A 17203-nucleotide genomic window follows, 5' to 3' on the forward strand; every position below is an offset into this window, starting at 1 on the left:
TCTGGAAGGGGTTCCCGGCCTTCCTGGCGCACCTCAGGATGAGGCCGGTCTCAGGAGGAAATTCGAGAGTAGCCACATGTGAGGTGCCATGTGCCGAACGACTCCGATTTTCCGGTCCGCTCTTGATAAGAACCCGATGCCCGGACACCTCTTCGAAGGCAACCCTGTGGGTGAAGGCACAACACGAAAGGGCATTGACACCCCCGTGCATCATCCGGAAAAACCCGCAGGGTCTACACACAGCTCGACAAGGGGCCTGAGACTCCCGGAACAACTCGAGAGGCAACCAGAATTCCATTCCTCAGACAAGACGAGGCATGACTCTCCTGTCCCAACACTGCAGGGACCGTGCAGTCGGAGTCCGAATCCGAGAGGAAGCCTGAGGTTCCTGCCTCCCCTCGAGATGAGGCCCTCTTCCATTGCGCCGAACCCAGCAGAATCCCGAGAGGCCCTGCCAACTACACAGCATCCCTCACCTCTCAGAGGCACCGTGGGAAGTTCCCTAAGGTCCCCTGCAGAAGTCGAGGGAAACGAGGGTTTCCCGCCGCAACCCGAGAAAGACCTCGAGAGTCCTTCTTCAACGCCTCTTGAGGACCTAGCCGTTTCCCATGACTCGAGAGTGATGACCAGCTCCCCCTCGCCATGCGCATGGAGACCTGACTTGCCTGGCGCCGCACGAGAGGCTCCCTGAGGTCCTCATCATGCCTCGTGAGAAAACCTCCATGGGCGCAGCAGCCTGAGGAAACCCATGAGACGCCCCCGTCATCGCGAGATGAGGGCCTTCTTTTCTTGCCTGGCCTGGAGAGCAATCCCGATTCCTCTCTCCAAACTGAAGAGGAGGCTCGACACCCTTGAGTCCACTCAGTGGGCTCCAAGAGATCCGTGTCGCGACTTGAGAGGAAAGCGGAGTCTTTGCTTCCCCTCCAGGCGAGTCCTGACCCCCCGGGGGAGTCTGGAATGGAAACCCGTGATCCCTGTCTTCCCTTGAGAGGAATATTAGGTCCTGGACACACGCCTCGATGAGGTCTCTTTGGCCCTGTAGTGACTCGAGCAGAACCCCCAGCTTTCCATCGCAACTCGAATTGAAGATTGGGCTTCCCAGGGCCAACCCAAGAGGAAGCCTGAAATTCCTGTCGTTTTTGAGAATCCCAATGCAACTCGAGAAAAACGACGTGGTTCCAACGTCTTCACAGGATGAGGCCCTTGCCCGCTACAGCGTCTCCAGGGAAGTCCCATGTTCCGTCCTGAAGTGGGAAACGGTACTTGGCTCCCTTGATACGACCCCTAAAGTTCCCTGAAACGCCGGGTTCCCTCGAGTGGAACACCGAGGGTCCCGGCACCACTTCATCTGAGCCCCATCTCCCCTCCTGATCGCGACAGGAGAATCGATTCCCCTACTTTGTGTGGAAGGTGTTCCCGGCCTTTCCGGCGCACCTCAGGATGATGCTGGTCTCACGAGGAAATTCGAGATGAGCCACGTGGGTGGTGCCACATGCCTAATGACCCCGATTTCCCGGTCCGCTCTTGAAATGAACCCGATGCCCGGACACCTCTTTGAAGGAAACACTGTGGGGGAAGGCACCAAACGAAGGGGCACTGACACCCCCATGCATCTTCTGGAAACACCCGCAGGTTCCACACCCAGCTTGTCAAGGGCCCTGAGACCCCCTGAACGACTCAAGAGGCAAGCAGAGTTCCGTTACTCAGACAAGACGAGGCCTGACTCTCCTGTCCCAACTCTGCAGGGATCCTGCGGTCGGAGTCAGAAATGGAGAGGAAGCCTGAGGTTCCTGCCTCCAATCGAGATGAGGCCCTCTTTCATTTCGTCAAACCTAGTGGAGTCCCGAGAGGCCCCTCTAACTCCTCAGTATCCCTCACCTCTCAGAGGCACCTGGGAAGTTCCCTAAGGTCCCCTTAGAGGTCGATGGAAACGAGTGTTTCCCGCCCCAACCCAAGAAAGACCTTGAGAGTCCTTCTTAAATGCCTCTTGAGGCCCTAGTCCCTCCCATGACTCGAGAGCAATGACGCGATCTGCCTGGCCACACGCATGGAGTCAGGCTTCTCTGGCGCCGCACGAGAGGCTCCCTGAACTCCCCATCATATCTCGTGAGAAACCCCACACTGGCGCCGCAGCTCGAGAAAACCCATGAGACGCCCCCGTCATCACGAGAGGAGGGCCATCTTTAACTGCATGGTATGCAGATCAAGCGTGAACCTTCTGTCCAAGCTACACAGGACGCTTGACTCCCTTTAGGCCACTCATTGGGCTCCAAGAGTTACGCGTCCCGACTCGAGAGGATAGTGGAGTCCTTTGCTTCCACTCGAGACGAGGTGTGACCCACCGGGTGAGACTGGAATGCGACCCCGATATCCCTGTCGCCCCTGGAGAGGAACATTACGTCCTGGACCCAAGCCTAGATGACGACTCTTTGCCCTGAAGTGACTCGAGAGCAACCCCCAGCTCTCTCTGACAAGTTGAATGGAAGATTGGACTTCCTGGGCCAACACAAGAGGAAGCCTGAATTCCCCGTTGTAACTCGAGAATCCCGCCTCAACTCGAGAAAAACCACGTGTTTCCCTCGTCATCGCAATATGAGGCCCTTGCCCGCTACAGCATCTCCAGAGAATTCCCACGTTCCATCTTGAAGTGCGAAACTGTACTTGGCACCCTTGATGCGACCTCAAAAGTGCCGTGACATACCGGTCTCACTCGAGGGGACCACCGAGGTTCCCGGCACCACTTCATCTGAGCCCCTTCTCCCCTTCTGATCGCGACCGGTGGGTCGATTCTCCTGCTTTGTCTGCAAGGGGTTCCCGACCTTCCCGGTGCACCTCAGGATGAGGCCGGTCTCCCGAGGAAATTCGAGACGTAGCCTCGTGGGTGGTACCACATGCTGAAAGACCCCAATTTTCCGGTACCCTCTTGAAAAGAACCCGATGCCCGGAAACCTCTTTGAAGGCAACCCTGTGGATGAAGGCACAACACGAAGGGGCACTGACACCCCCGTGCATCGTCCGGAAAAACCCGCAGGTTCCACACTCAGCTCAACAAGTGGCCTGTCACTCCATGAACAACTCGAAAGGCAAGGGGAAATCCATTCTTCAACAGAAGACGAGGCGTGACTCTCTTGTCCATACTCTGCAGGTACCCTGCGACCCGAGTCAGATATGGAGAGGACCCCTGAGGTTCCTGCCTCCATTCGAGATGAGGCCCTCTTCGATTGCACCAAACCCAGTTGAGTAACGAAAGGCCCCTCCCAAATCCACAGTGTCCCTGACTTCTCAGAGGCACCCTTAGACCTTCCTGAGATCACCGGCACAAGTCGAGGGAACCAAGGGTTTCCTGCCCCAACCTGTAAAAGACCACGAGAGTCCTTCTTCAACGCGTCTTGAGGTGCGATTCCCCTACCATGACTCGAGAGCAATGACGCGCTCCCCCTAGCCACGCGCATAGAAACCTGACTTCCCTGGCGCCACAGGAGAGCCTCCCTGAGCTCCCCATTATACCTCGTGATCAACACCACACTGGAGCCGCAGCTCGAGAATACCCACGAGACGCCCCAGTCCTCACGAGATGAGGGCCTTCTTTTGCTGTATGGCCTGGAGAGCAATCCTGAGTCCTCTCTCCAAACTCCACAGGAGGCTTGACTCATTTTAGGCCACACAGTGAGCTCCAAGATATACCCGTCGCGACTTGACAGGAGAGCGGTGTCCTTGGCTTCCCCTCGAGACGAGGCCTGACTCCCCGGGTGAGTCGAGAATGCAATGTTGAGATCGCTTTCGCCCCAGCAGAGGAACATTAGGTCCTGGACACAAGCCTAGATGAGGTCTATTTGGCCCTGCAGTGTCTCGAGAGGAATCCCCAGTTCTAACTCGCAATTCGAATGAAAACTGGACTTCCCTGGGCCAGTTGAAGAGGAAGCCTGAATTCCCGGTTGTAACTCGAGAATCCCGCCCCAACTCAAGAAAAACCACGTGGTTCCCCCGTCATCGAAAGATGAGGCCCTTGCCCGCTACAGCGTCTCAAGAGAAGTCCCACGTTCCGTATTGAAGAGCGAAAAGTTACTTGGAACCCTTGATGCGACCCCAAAAGTTCCCCGACATACCAGTCTCACTTGAGGAGAACACCGAGGTTCCCGGCACCACTTCATCTGAGACTCTTCTCCCCTCTTGATCGTGACAGGAGGTTCGATTCCCCTGCTTTGTCTGGAAGGCGTTCCCGACCTTCCTGGTGCACATCAAGATGAGGCCAGTCTCACGACGAAATTCGAGACATAGCCTCGTGGGTGGTGCGGCATGCCAAAAGACCCCGATTCCCTGGTCCGCTCTTGATAAGAACCCGATGGCAGAACCCAACTCGAAGGCAATCCTGTGGAACAAGGCACAACACGAAGGGGCAGTGACACCCCAGTGCATCGTCCAGAAAAACCCGCAAGTTCCACATACAAATCGACAAGTGGCCTGTCACCCCATGAACAACGCGAGAGTCAAGCGGAGTTCCATTCCTCCACACAAGACGAGGCCTGACTCTCCTGTCCCAACTCTGCAGGGACTCTGCGATCCGAGTCAGATCCGGCGCATTCGAAGCCAGGAGAGGAACCCTGTGGTTCCTGCCTCAACTTGTCATGAGGCCCTCTTCCATTGCACCAAACCCAGTGGAGTTCCGAGAGGCCCCTCCCAACTCCACAGTGACCCTGACTTCTCAGAGGCATGCTGAGAAGCTTCCTGAGGTCACTGGCACAAGTCGATGGAACCCAGGGTTTCCTGCTGCAACCCAAGAAAGACCTCGAGAGTCCTTCTTTAACACGTCTTCAGGCCCAATTCCCCTACCATGACTCGAGAACAATGACGGGCTCCCTCTCACCACGTGCATAGAGACCTGACTGCCCTGGCACCACATGAGAGGCTCACTGAGCTCCCAGTCTTACTTCGTGAGAAACCCCACACTAGCGCCACAGCTCGAGAAAACCTACGAGACGCCCCAGTCATCGGGAGATGAGGGCCTTCATTTCCTGCATTGCCTGGAGAGCAATCCCGTGTCCTCCCTCCAAACACCAGAGGAGGTTTGACTCCCTTTAAGCCACTCAGTGGGCTCCAAGACATACCCGTCCGACTCGAGAGGAGAGCAGAGTCCTTTGCTTCCCCTCGAGACGAGGCCTGACTCCAGGGTGAGTCTGGAATGCAACCCCGAGATTCCTGTCGCCCCTTGACATGAACATTAGGTCCTGCACACAAGCCTTGGTGGGGTCTCTTTTGCCTTCAGTGACTAGAGCGCACCTCCAGCTCTTCCTCGAATCTCGAATGGAAGATAAGACTTTTGTGGGCCAACACAAGAGGAAGCATGAATTCCCTATGGTAACTCAAATATCCCACCGCAACTAGAGAAAAACCAAGTGGTTCCCCAGTCATTCCAAGATGAGGCCCTTGCCCGCTGGAGCACCCCAAGAGAAGTCCCACGTTCCAATTTGAAGAGCGAAACGGTACTTGGAACGCGTTATGCGACCCCAAAAGTTACCCGACATACCTGTCTCACTTGAGGGAAACACCAAGGTTCCCAGCAGCACTTCATCTGAGCCACTTCTCCCCTTCTGATCGCCACAGGAGGGTCGATACCCCTGCTTTGTCTGGAAGGGTTTCATGACCTTCGCGGCACACCTCAGGATGAGGCCGGTTTCATGAGGAAATTCGAGATTAGCCACGTGGGTGGTGCCAAATGCTGAACGACCCCGATTTCCCAGTCCGCTCTTCATAAGAACACGATGCCCGGACACCTCTTCGAAGGCAACCCTGTGGATGAAGACACAAAACGAAGGGTCACTGACACCCCCATGCTGCAGATTCCACACACAGTTTGACAAGGGGCCTGAAACCCCATGAACAACTCGAGAGGCAAGCGGAGTTCCATTCCTCAGAAAAGACATAGCCTGACTCTCCTGTCCCAACTCTGCAGGGACACTACAATCAGAGTCAGAATTGGAGAGGAAGCCTGAGGTTCCTGCCTCCACTCGAGATGAGGCCCTCTTCCATTGCGACAAACCCAGTGGAGTCCCGAGAGGCCCCGCCAAATCCACAGCGTCCCTCACCTCTCAGAGGCACCCTGGGAAGTTTCCTCAGGTCCCCGGCAGAATTCGGGGGAAACGAGGGTTTCCCGCTGCAACCCGAGAAAGACATCGAGAGTCCTTCTTCAACGCGTCTAGAGGCCCTAGTCCCCTCTCATGACTCGAGAACAATGACGCGCTCCTTCTCGCCACATGCATGGAGACATGACTTCCCTGGAACCGCACGAGAGGCTCCCTGAGATCCTCGTCGTGCCTCGGGAGAAAACCCCCACGGGTGCCGCAGCTCGAGGAAACCCCTGAGATGCACCCCTCCTCGCGAGGTGAGGGACTTCTTTTCCTGCCTGGCCTGGAGAGTAATCACGAGTCCTCTCTCAAAAGTGAAGAGGAGGCTGGACTCCCTTGAGGCCACTCAGGGGGCACCAAGATATCCGCGTCGCGACTCGGGAGGAGAGCGGAGTCCTTTGCTTCCCCTCGAGGCGAGGCCTGACTCCCCGGGGGAGCATGGGATGCAACTCCGAGATCCTTGTCTTCCCTGGAGAGGAGCATTAGGTCCTGGACACAGGCCTAGATGAGGTCTCTTTGGCCCTGCAGTGACTAGAGCGCAACCCCCAGCTTTCGCTCGCCACTAGAATAGAAGATTGGGCTACCCAGGGCCGACACAAGAGGAAGCCTGTAATCCCCCGTCGTAACACGAGAATCCCGCCGCAACTCGAGAAAAACCACCTGGTTCCCACCTATTCGCAAGATGATGCCCTTGCCCGTGAAGGCGTCTGAAGGGAAGTCCCCTGTTCCGCCATGAAGTGCGAAACGGGACCTGACAGCCTTCATGTGACACCAAAAGTTCCCCGACACGCCTGGTTCTCTCGAGGGGAACACCGAGGGTCTTGGCACCGCTTCATCTGAGCCCCTTCTCCCCTCCTGAGCGCGACAGGAGAGTCGATTCCCCTGCGTGGTCTGGAAGGGGTTCCCAGCCTTCCTGGCGCACCTCAGGAGGAGGCCGGTCTCACGAGGACATTTGAAATGAGCCACGTGGGTGGTGCCACACGCCGAACGACCACGATTCCCCGGTCCGCTCTTGAGAAGGACCCGAGGCCCGGACCCCTCTTCGAAGGCAACCCTGTGGGTGAAGGCACAACACGAAGGGGCACTGCCACCCCCGTGCATCGTCCCCAAAGACCCGCGGGTTCCACACACAGCTCGACGAGGGGCTGAGACCCCCTGAGCAACTCGAGAGGCCAGCGGGGTTCCCTTCCTCAGACAAGACGAGGCCTGACTCTCCTGTCCCAACTCTGTAGGGACCCTGCGGTCGGAGTCCGAAACGGAGAGGAAGCCTGACGTTCCTGCCTCCCCTCGAGGTGAGGCCCTCTTCCGTTGCGCCAGACCCAGCGGAGTCCCGAGGGGCCCCGCCACCTCCAAAGGATCCCTAGCATCTCAGAGGGACCCTGGCAAGTTCACTAAGGTCCCCGGCAGAAGGCGAGGGAAACGAGGGTTTCTCGCCGCCCCCTGAGAAAGACCTCGAGAGTCCTTCAACGCGTCTCGGGGCCCTAGTCCCCTCCCGTGACTCGAGAGCCAGGACACGCTCCCCCTCGCCATGCCCATGGAGACCTGACTTCCCTGGCGCCACACGAGAGGCTCCCTGAGATCCTCGTCGTGCCTCGGGAGAAAACCCCCACGGGCCCCGCAGCTCGAGGAAACCCCGGAGACGCCCCCGTCCTCGCGAGCTGAGGGCCTTCTTTTCCTGCATGGCCTGGAGAGCAATCCCGGGTCCTCTCTCCAAACGGAAGAGGAGGCTGGACTCCCTTGAGGCCGCTCAGGGGGCTCCAAGAGACCCGCGTCGCGACTCGAGAGGAGAGCGGAGTCCTTGGCTTCCCCTCGAGACGAGGCCTGACTCCCCGGGTGAGCCTGGAATGCAACCCCGAGATCCCTGCCTTCCCTGGAGAGGAATATTAGGTCCCGGACACACGCCTAGGTGAGGTCTCTTCGGCCCTGCAGTGACTCGAGCGCAACCCCCAGCTTTCCCTCGCAACCCGAGGGGAAGATTGGGCTTCCCAGGGCCAACCCAAGGGGAAGGCTGAGATCCCCGTCGTAACTCGAGAATGCCGCCGCAATTCGAGAAAAACCACGTGGTTCCCACCTCTTGGCAAGATGAGGCCCTTGCCCGCCACGGCGTCTCAAGGGAAGTCCACTGTTCCCCCCTGAAGGGCGAAACGGTCCCTGACAGCCTTCCTGCGACCACCAAAAGTCCCCCGACACGGCGGGGTCCCCCGAGGGGATCACCGAGGGTCCCGGCAGCGCTTCCTCTGAGCGCCTTCTCCCCTCCTGATCGCGACAGGAGAGGTGATTCCCCTGCGTGGTCTGGAAGGGGTTCCCGGCCTTCCCGGCGCACCTCAGGATGAGGCCGGTCTCACGAGGAAATTCGAGACGAGCCTCGTGGGTGGGGCCACATGCCGAACGCCCCCGATTCCCCGGTCCGCTCTTGAGACGGACCCGAGGCCCGGACCCCTCTTTGAAGGCAACCCTGTGGGTGAAGGCACAACTCGAAGGGGCACTGCCACCCCCGGGCATCGTCCGCAAAGACCCGCGGGTTCCACACACAGCTCGACGAGGGGCCTGAGACCCCCTGAGCAACTCGAGAGGCCAGCGGGGTTCCCTTCCTCAGACAAGACGAGGCCTGACTCTCCTGTCCCAACTCTGGAGGGACCCTTCGGTCGGAGTCCGAAACGGAGAGGAAGCCTGAGGTTCCTGCCTCCCCTCGAGGTGAGGCCCTCTTCCGTTGCGCCAGACCCAGCGGAGTCCCGAGGGGCCCCGCCACCTCCACAGGATCCCTCGCCTCTCAGAGGCACCCTGGAAAGTTCCCTAAGGTCCCCGGCAGAAGGCGAGGGAAACGAGGGTTTACCGCCGCCCCCCGAGATAGACCTCGAGAGTCCTTCTTCAACGCGTCTCGAGGCCCTAGTCCCCTCCCGTGACTCGAGAGCCAGGACGCGCTCCCCCTCGCCACACGCATGGAGACCTGACTTCCCTGGCGCCGCACGAGAGGCTCCCTGAGATCCTCTTCGTGCCTTGGGAGAAAACCCCCATGGGCCCCGCAGCTCGAGGAAACCCCTGAGACGCCCCCGTCCTCGCGAGCTGAGGGCCTTCTTTTCCTGCATGGCCTGGAGAGCAATCCCGGGTCCTCTCTCCAAACGGAAGAGGAGGCTGGACTCCCTTGATGCCACTCAGGGGGCTCCAAGAGACCCGCGTCGCGACTCGAGAGGAGAGCGGAGTCCTTGGCTTCCCCTCGAGACGAGGCCTGACTCCCCGGGGGAGCCTGGAATGCAACCCCGAGATCCCTGCCTTCCCTGGAGAGGAATATTAGGTCCCGGACACACGCCTAGGTGAGGTCTCTTCGGCCCTGCAGTGACTCGAGCGCAACCCCCAGCTTTCCCTCGCAACCCGAGGGGAAGATTGGGCTTCCCAGGGCCAACCCAAGAGGAAGCCTGAGATCCCCGTCGTAACTCGAGAATCCCGCCGCAACTCGAGAAAACACCACGTTGTTCCCACCTATTCGGAAGATGAGTCCCTTGCCCGCGATGGCGTCTCAAGGGAAGTCCCCTGTTCCACCCTGAAGGGCGAAATGGTCCCTGACAGCCTTCATGCCACCCCCAAAAGATCCCCGACACGCCGGGTTCCCTCGAGGGGAACACCGAGGGTCCCGGCACCGCTTCCTCTGAGCCCCTTCTCCCCTCCTGATCGCGACAGGAGAGTCGATTGCCCTGGGTGGTCTTTAAGGGGTTCCCGGCCTTCCCCGCGCACCTCAGGAGGAGGCCGGTCTCACGAGGAAATTCGAACCGAGCCACGTGGGTGGCGCCACATGCCGAACAACCCCGATTCCCTGGTCCGCTCTTGAGAAGGACCCGAGGCGCGGACCCCTCTTCGAAGGCAACCCTGTGGGTAAAGGCACAACACGAAGGGGCACTGCCACCCCCGTGCATCGTCCGCAAAGACCCGCGAGTTCCGCACTCAGCTCGACGAGGGGCCTGAGACCCCCTGAACAACTCGTGAGGCAAGCGGGGTTCCCTTCCTCAGACAAGACGAGGCCTGACTCTCCTGTCCCAACTCTGCAGGGACCCTGAGATCGGAGGGTCTGAGTCAGAAACAGAGAGGAAGCCTGATGTTCCTGCCTCCCCTTGAGATGAGGCCCTCTTCCATTGCGCCAACCCCAGTGGAGTCCCGAGAGACCCCGCTAACTCCACAGGATCCCTCACCTCTCAGAGGCACCCTGGGAAGTTCCCTCAGGTCCCCGGCAGAAGTCGTGGGAAATAAGGGTTTCCCGCCGCCACTCGAGAAAGACCTCGATAGTCCTTCTTCAAAGTGTCTTGAGGCCCTTGTGCCCTCTCTGGACTAGAGAGCAATGATGCGCTCCCCCTCGCCTCGCGCATGCAGACCTGGCTTCCCTGGCGCCGCACGAGAGGCTCCCTGAGATCCTCGTCGTGCCTCGGGAGAAAACCCCCATGGGCGCCGCAGCTCGAGGAAACCCCCTAGACGCCCCCGTCCTCGCGAGCTGAGGGCCTTCTTTTCCTGCCTGGCCTGGAGAGCAATCCCGAGTCCTCTCTCCAAACTGAAGAGTAGGATGGATTCTCTTGAGGCGACTCAGTGGGCTCCAAGAGATCCGCGTCGGGGCTCTAGAGGATAGCGCAGTCCTTTGCTTCCCCTCGAGGCGAGGCCTGACTCCCCGGGGGAGTCTGGAGTGCAATCCCGAGATCCTTGTCTTCCCTTGAGAGGACTATTAGGTCCTGGACACACGCCTAGATGAGGTCTCTTTGGCCTTGCAGTGGTTCGAGCACAACATCCAGCTTTCCCTCGCAACTCGAAGGGAAGTTTGGGCTTCCAGGGCCAACACAAGAGGAAGCCTGAAATCCACGTCGTAACTCGAGAATCCCGCCGCAACTCGAGAAAAACCACGTGGTTCCATCGTCTTCGCAGCATGAGGCCCTTGCCCGCCACAGCGTCTCAAAAGAAGTCCCACGTTCCTACTGAAGTGCAAAACGGTACTTGGCACCCATGATGGCACCCCCAAAGTTCCCCAACATACAGGCCTCACTCGAGGGTAACACCCATGTTCCCCGCACCACATCATTTGAGCCCCTTCTCCCCTCCTGATTGCAACAGGAGTGTCTTTTCTCCTGCTTTGTGTGGAAGGGGTTACCGATCTTCCCAGCGCACATCAGGATGAGGCCTGTCTCACGAGGAAATTGGAGATGTAGCCTCGTGGGTGGTGCCACATGCGGAAAGACCCCATTTCCCGGTCAGCTATTAATAAGAACCCGATGCCCGTACACGTCTTGGAATGCATCCCGTAGGATGAAGGCACAACAAGGAGGGACCCTGAACACCCGTGCATCTTTTGGAAAATTCTGCAGGTTCCACATACAGCTCGACAAGTGACCTGTTACCTCGTGAACAACTCGAGAGGCAAGCTAAGTTTCATTTCTCCACAGAATACGAGGCCTGACTCTCCTGTCCCAACTCTGCAGGAATCCTGAGATCGGAGTCTGAAATGGAGAGGAACCCTGAGGTTCCTTCCTCAACACGAGATGAGGCCCTCTTGTATTATACCACACCCAGTGGAGTCCCGAGAGGCCCCTCCCAACTCCACAGTATCAGTGTCTTCTCAGAGGCACCCTGAGCAACTCCCTGAGGTCACCGGCACAAGTCGAGGGAACACAGGGTATCCTGCCGCAACCCGAGAAAGACCTCAAGAGTCCTTCTTCAACGCGTCTTGAGGACGGATTCCCCTACCATGACTCGAGAGCAATGACACGCTCCCCCTCGCCATGCGCATGGACACCTGACTTCCCTGGCGCCACATGAGAGGCTCCCTGAGCTCCCCGTCATACCTCGTGAGAAACCCCACACTGGCGCCGCAGCTCGGGAAAACCCACGAGACGCCACCGTCATCGCGAGATTGGGGACTTCTTTTCCTGCCTGACCTGGAGAGCAATCCCTGGTCTTTTCTCCAAACTTCACAGGAGGCTTTACTCCCTTTAGGCCACTCAATGGGCTCCAAGAGATACCTGTCGCGACTTGAGAGGAGAGCAGAGTACTTTGTTTCCCCTCGAGAAGAGGCCTTACCCCGGGTTAGTCTGGAATGCAACCCCGAGATCCCTGTTGTCCCTGGAGAGGAACATTATGTCCTGGACAAAAGCCTAGATGAGGTCTATTTTGCCCTACAGTGACTCGAGAGCAACACCCATCTCTCCCTCGCAATTCGAATGGAAGATTGGTCTTCATTGGGCCAACACAAGAGGAAGTCTGAATTTCCCGTTGTAACTCGAGAATCCCACCGCAACTCTTAAAAACCACGTGGTTCCCCATTCATCGCAATATAAGTCCTTTGCCCGCTACAGAGTCTCAAGAGAAGTCCCATGTTTCGTCATAAAGTTCAAGATGCTACTTGGCACCCTTGATGCAACCCCAAAAGTTCCCCAATATACCGGTCTCACTCCAAGGGAACACCGAAGTTCCTGGCACCACTTCATTTGAGCCCCTTCTCCGCTCCTGATCACGGCAGGAAGGTCGATCCCCCTGCTTTGTCTAGAAGGGGTTCCCGACCTTCATGGCGCACCTCAGGATGAGGCCAGTCTCACGAAGAAATTCGAGACGTAGCCTCGTGTTGGTGCCACGTGCCAAAAGACCCCGATTTCTCGGTCTTGCTCTTGATAAGAACCCGATGCCCGGACACCTCTTCTAAGGCAACCCTGTGGATGAAGGCACTACACGAGGGGGCACTGGCAACCCTGTTCATCGTCCGGAAAACCCCGCAGGATCCACATACAGCTCCACAACTGGCCTGTCACCCCTTAAACAATGAGAGAGGAAAGCGGAGTCCCCTTCCTCAGACAAGACGAGGCCTGAGTATCCAATCCCAACTCTGCAGGCACGCTTCGATCTGAGTCAGAAATGGAGAGGAAACCTGAGGTTCCTGCCTCAACCCGAGATGAGGCCCTCTTCCATTAAAACAAACCCAGTGGAGTCCCGAGAGTCCCCTCCCATCTCCACAGTATCCCTGACTTCTCATAGGCATTCTGAGAAGCTCCTTGAGGCCACCGGCAAAAGTCGAGGGAAATAAGGGTTTCCTGCCACAACCGAAGAAAGACCTCGAGAGTCCTTCTTCAATGTGTCTTGAGGTCAGATTCCCCTACCATAGCTCGAGAGCAATGACACGCTCCCCCTCGCCATGCGCATGGACACCTGACTTCCCTGGGGCCACATGAGAGGCTCCCTGAGCTCCCCGTCATACCTCGTGAGAAACCCCACACTGGCGCCGCAGCTCGAGAAAAGCCACAAGATCCCTCCGTCATCGCGAGATGAGGGCCATCTTTTCCTGCATGGCCTGGAGAGCAGTCCCAAGTCCTCTCTCCAAACTTCACAGGAGGCTTGACTCCCTTTAGGCCACAAAGTGGGCTCCAAGAGGTGCCCGTCGCGACTCAAAAGGAGACCGGAGTCCTTTGCTTCCCTTCGACATGAGGCCTGACTCCCTGGGTGAGTCTGGAATGCAAACCTGAGATCCCTGTGGCCCTTGGAGAGGAACATTAGGTCCTGGACACAAGCCTAGATGAGGTCTCCTTTGCCCTGCAGTGACTCGAGCGCAACCCCCAGCTCTCCCTCGCAACTCGAATGGATGATTGGACTTCCCTGGCCCAACACAAGAGGAAGCCTGAAATCCCCGTCGTAACTCGAGAATCCCGCCGCAACTCGAGAAAAACCACGTGGCTCCCCCGTCATCGCAAGATGAGGCCCTTGGCCGCTACAGCGTATCAAGAGAAGTCCCACGTTCCATCCTGAAGTACAAAACGGTACTTGGCACCCTTGATGCGACCCCCAAAGTTCCCTGACATACCGGTCTCACTCGAGGGAAACACCAAAGTTCACGGCACCACTTCCTGTGAGCCCCTTCACCCCTCCTGATCGCGACAGAAGGGTCGATTCCCATGTTTTGTCTGCAAGGGGTTCCCGACGTTCCCCGCGAACCTCCGGATGAGGCCGGTCTCATGAGGAAATTCGAAAAGTAGCCTCATGGTTGGTGCCATATGCTGAAAGATCCCGAATTCCTGGTCCACTCTAGATAAGAACCTGACGCCCGGACATCTCTTCGAAGGCAACCCTGTGGATGAAGGCACAACACGAAGGGACACTGACATCCCCATGCATCGTCTGGAAAAACCCGCAGATTCCACTCACAGCTCCAAATGTGGACTGTCACCTCGTGAACAACTCGAGAGGCAAGTGAAGTTGCATTCCTTCACACAAGACGAGGCCTTACTCTCCTGTCCCAACTCTTCAGGGACCCTGCAATTGGAGTCAGAAATGGAGAGGAACCCTGAGGTTCCTGCCTCAACTAGAGAAGAGGCCCTCTTCCATTGAACCAAATTCAGTGGTGTCCCGAGAGGCCCCTCCCAACACCACAGTATCCCTGAATTCTCAGAGGCTCCGTGAGAAGCTACCTGAGGTCACTGGCACAAGTCGAGGGAACCCAGAGTTTCCTGAAGTAACCCGAGAAAGACTTGGAGAGTCCTTTTTCAACGTCTCTTGATGCCCGATTCCCCTACCATGACTCCAGAGCAAGGACGCGCTCCCCTCGCCACAAACAGGAAAACTGACTTCCCTAGTACCACACAAGAGGCTCCCTGAGTACCCCATCGTACCTCGTGAGAAAACCCACACTGGCGCCGCAGTTCGAGAAAAACCACAAGATGCCCCCGTCAAGGAGAGATGGGGGCCTTCTTTTCCTGCCTGACATGGAGAGCAATTCCTGGTCCTCTCTCCAAACTTCACTGGAGTATTGACTCCCTTTAGGCCACTCAGTTGGGTCCAAGAAATACCCGGTGCGACTCGAGAGGAGAGCGGAATCCTTTGCTTCCCTGGAGACGAGGCCTGACTCCCCGGGTGAGTTTGGAATGCAACCCCGAGATCCATGTCACCCCTGGAGTGGAACATTATGTCCTAGACACAAGCCTAGATGAGGTCTATTTTGCCCTACAGTGACTCGAGCAACCTCCATCTCTCCCTCACAATTTGAATGGAAGATTGGTCTTCCCACAGTCAACACAAGAGGAAGTCTGAATTTCCCATCGTAATTCGAGAATTCAGCCTCAAGTCTTAAAAACCATGTGGTTCCCCCTTCATCGCAATATGAGGCCCTTGCCAGCTAGGGTCTCAAAAGAAGTCCCACGTTCCATCTTAAAGTTCGAAATGCTACTTGGCACACTTGATGTGACCCCAAAGTTCCCCAACATACCGGTCTCACTCCAGGGGAACACCGAAGTTCCCGGTGTCTCCAGGGAAGTCCCATGTTCCGCCCTGAAGGGCGACACGGTACTTGACACCCTTGATGCGACCGCAAAAGTTCCCCGATACGCTGGGTTCCCTCGAGGGGAACACCGAGGGTCCCGGCACCAATTCATCTGAGCCCCTTCTCCCCTCCTGATCGTGACAGGAGAGTCGATTCCCCTGCTTTGTCTGGAAGGGGTTCCCGGCCTTCCTGGCGCACCTCAGGATGAGGCCGGTCTCAGGAGGAAATTCGAGAGTAGCCACATGTGAGGTGCCACGTGCCGAACGACTCCGATTTTCCGGTCCGCTCTTGATAAGAACCCGATGCCCGGACCCCTCTTCGAAGGCAACCCTGTGGGTGAAGGCACAACACGAAGGGGCACTGACACCCCCGTGCATCATCCGGAAAAACCCGCAGGGTCTACACACAGCTCGACAAGGGGCCTGAGACTCCCGGAACAACTCGAGAGGCAACCAGAATTCCATTCCTCAGACAAGACGAGGCATGACTCTCCTGTCCCAACACTGCAGGGACCGTGTAGTCGGAGTCCGAATCCGAGAGGAAGCCTGAGGTTCCTGCCTCCCCTCGAGATGAGGCCCTCTTCCATTGCGCCGAACCCAGCAGAGTCCCGAGAGGCCCTGCCAACTACACAGCATCCCTCACCTCTCAGAGGCACCGTGGGAAGTTCCCTAAGGTCCCCTGCAGAAGTCGAGGGAAACGAGGGTTTCCCGCCGCAACCCGAGAAAGACCTCGAGAGTCCTTCTTCAACGCCTCTTGAGGACCTAGCCGTTTCCCATGACTCGAGAGTGATGACCAGCTCCCCCTCGCCATGCGCATGGAGACCTGACTTGCCTGGCGCCGCACGAGAGGCTCCCTGAGGTCCTCATCGTGCCTCGTGAGAAAACCCCCATGGGCGCAGCAGCCTGAGGAAACCCATGAGACGCCCCCGTCATCGCGAGATGAGGGCCTTCTTTTCTTGCCTGGCCTGGAGAGCAATCCCGAGTCCTCTCTCCAAACTGAAGAGGAGGCTCGACACCCTTGAGTCCACTCAGTGGGCTCCAAGAGATCCGTGTCGCGACTTGAGAGGAAAGCGGAGTCTTTGCTTCCCCTCCAGGCGAGTCCTGACCCCCCGGGGGAGTCTGGAATGGAAACCCGTGATCCCTGTCTTCCCTTGAGAGGAATATTAGGTCCTGGACACACGCCTCGATGAGGTCTCTTTGGCCCTGTAGTGACTCGAGCAGAACCCCCAGCTTTCCATCGCAACTCGAATTGAAGATTGGGCTTCCCAGGGCCAACCCAAGAGGAAGCCTGAAATTCCTGTCGTTTTTGAGAATCCCAATGCAACTCGAGAAAAACGACGTGGTTCCAACGTCTTCACAGGATGAGGCCCTTGCCCGCTACAGCGTCTCCAGGGAAGTCCCATGTTCCGTCCTGAAGTGGGAAACGGTACTTGGCTCCCTTGATACGACCCCTAAAGTTCCCTGAAACGCCGGGTTCCCTCGAGTGGAACACCGAGGGTCCCGGCCCCACTTCATCTGAGCCCCATCTCCCCTCCTGATCGCGACAGGAGAATCGATTCCCCTACTTTGTGTGGAAGGTGTTCCCGGCCTTCCCGGCGCACCTCAGGATGATGCTGGTCTCACGAGGAAATTCGAGATGAGCCACGTGGGTGGTGCCACATGCCGAATGACCCCGATTTCCCGGTCCGCTCTTGAAATGAAACCGATGCCCGGACACCTCTTTGAAGGAAACCCTGTGGGGGAAGGCACCAAACGAAGGGGCACTGACACCCCCATGCATCTTCTGGAAACACCCGCAGGTTCCACACACAGCT

The sequence above is a fragment of the Bubalus kerabau genome, unplaced genomic scaffold (assembly GCF_029407905.1).
Source record: "Bubalus kerabau isolate K-KA32 ecotype Philippines breed swamp buffalo unplaced genomic scaffold, PCC_UOA_SB_1v2 scaffold_26, whole genome shotgun sequence".
In the NCBI taxonomy this organism is placed as follows: Eukaryota; Metazoa; Chordata; class Mammalia; order Artiodactyla; family Bovidae; genus Bubalus; species Bubalus kerabau.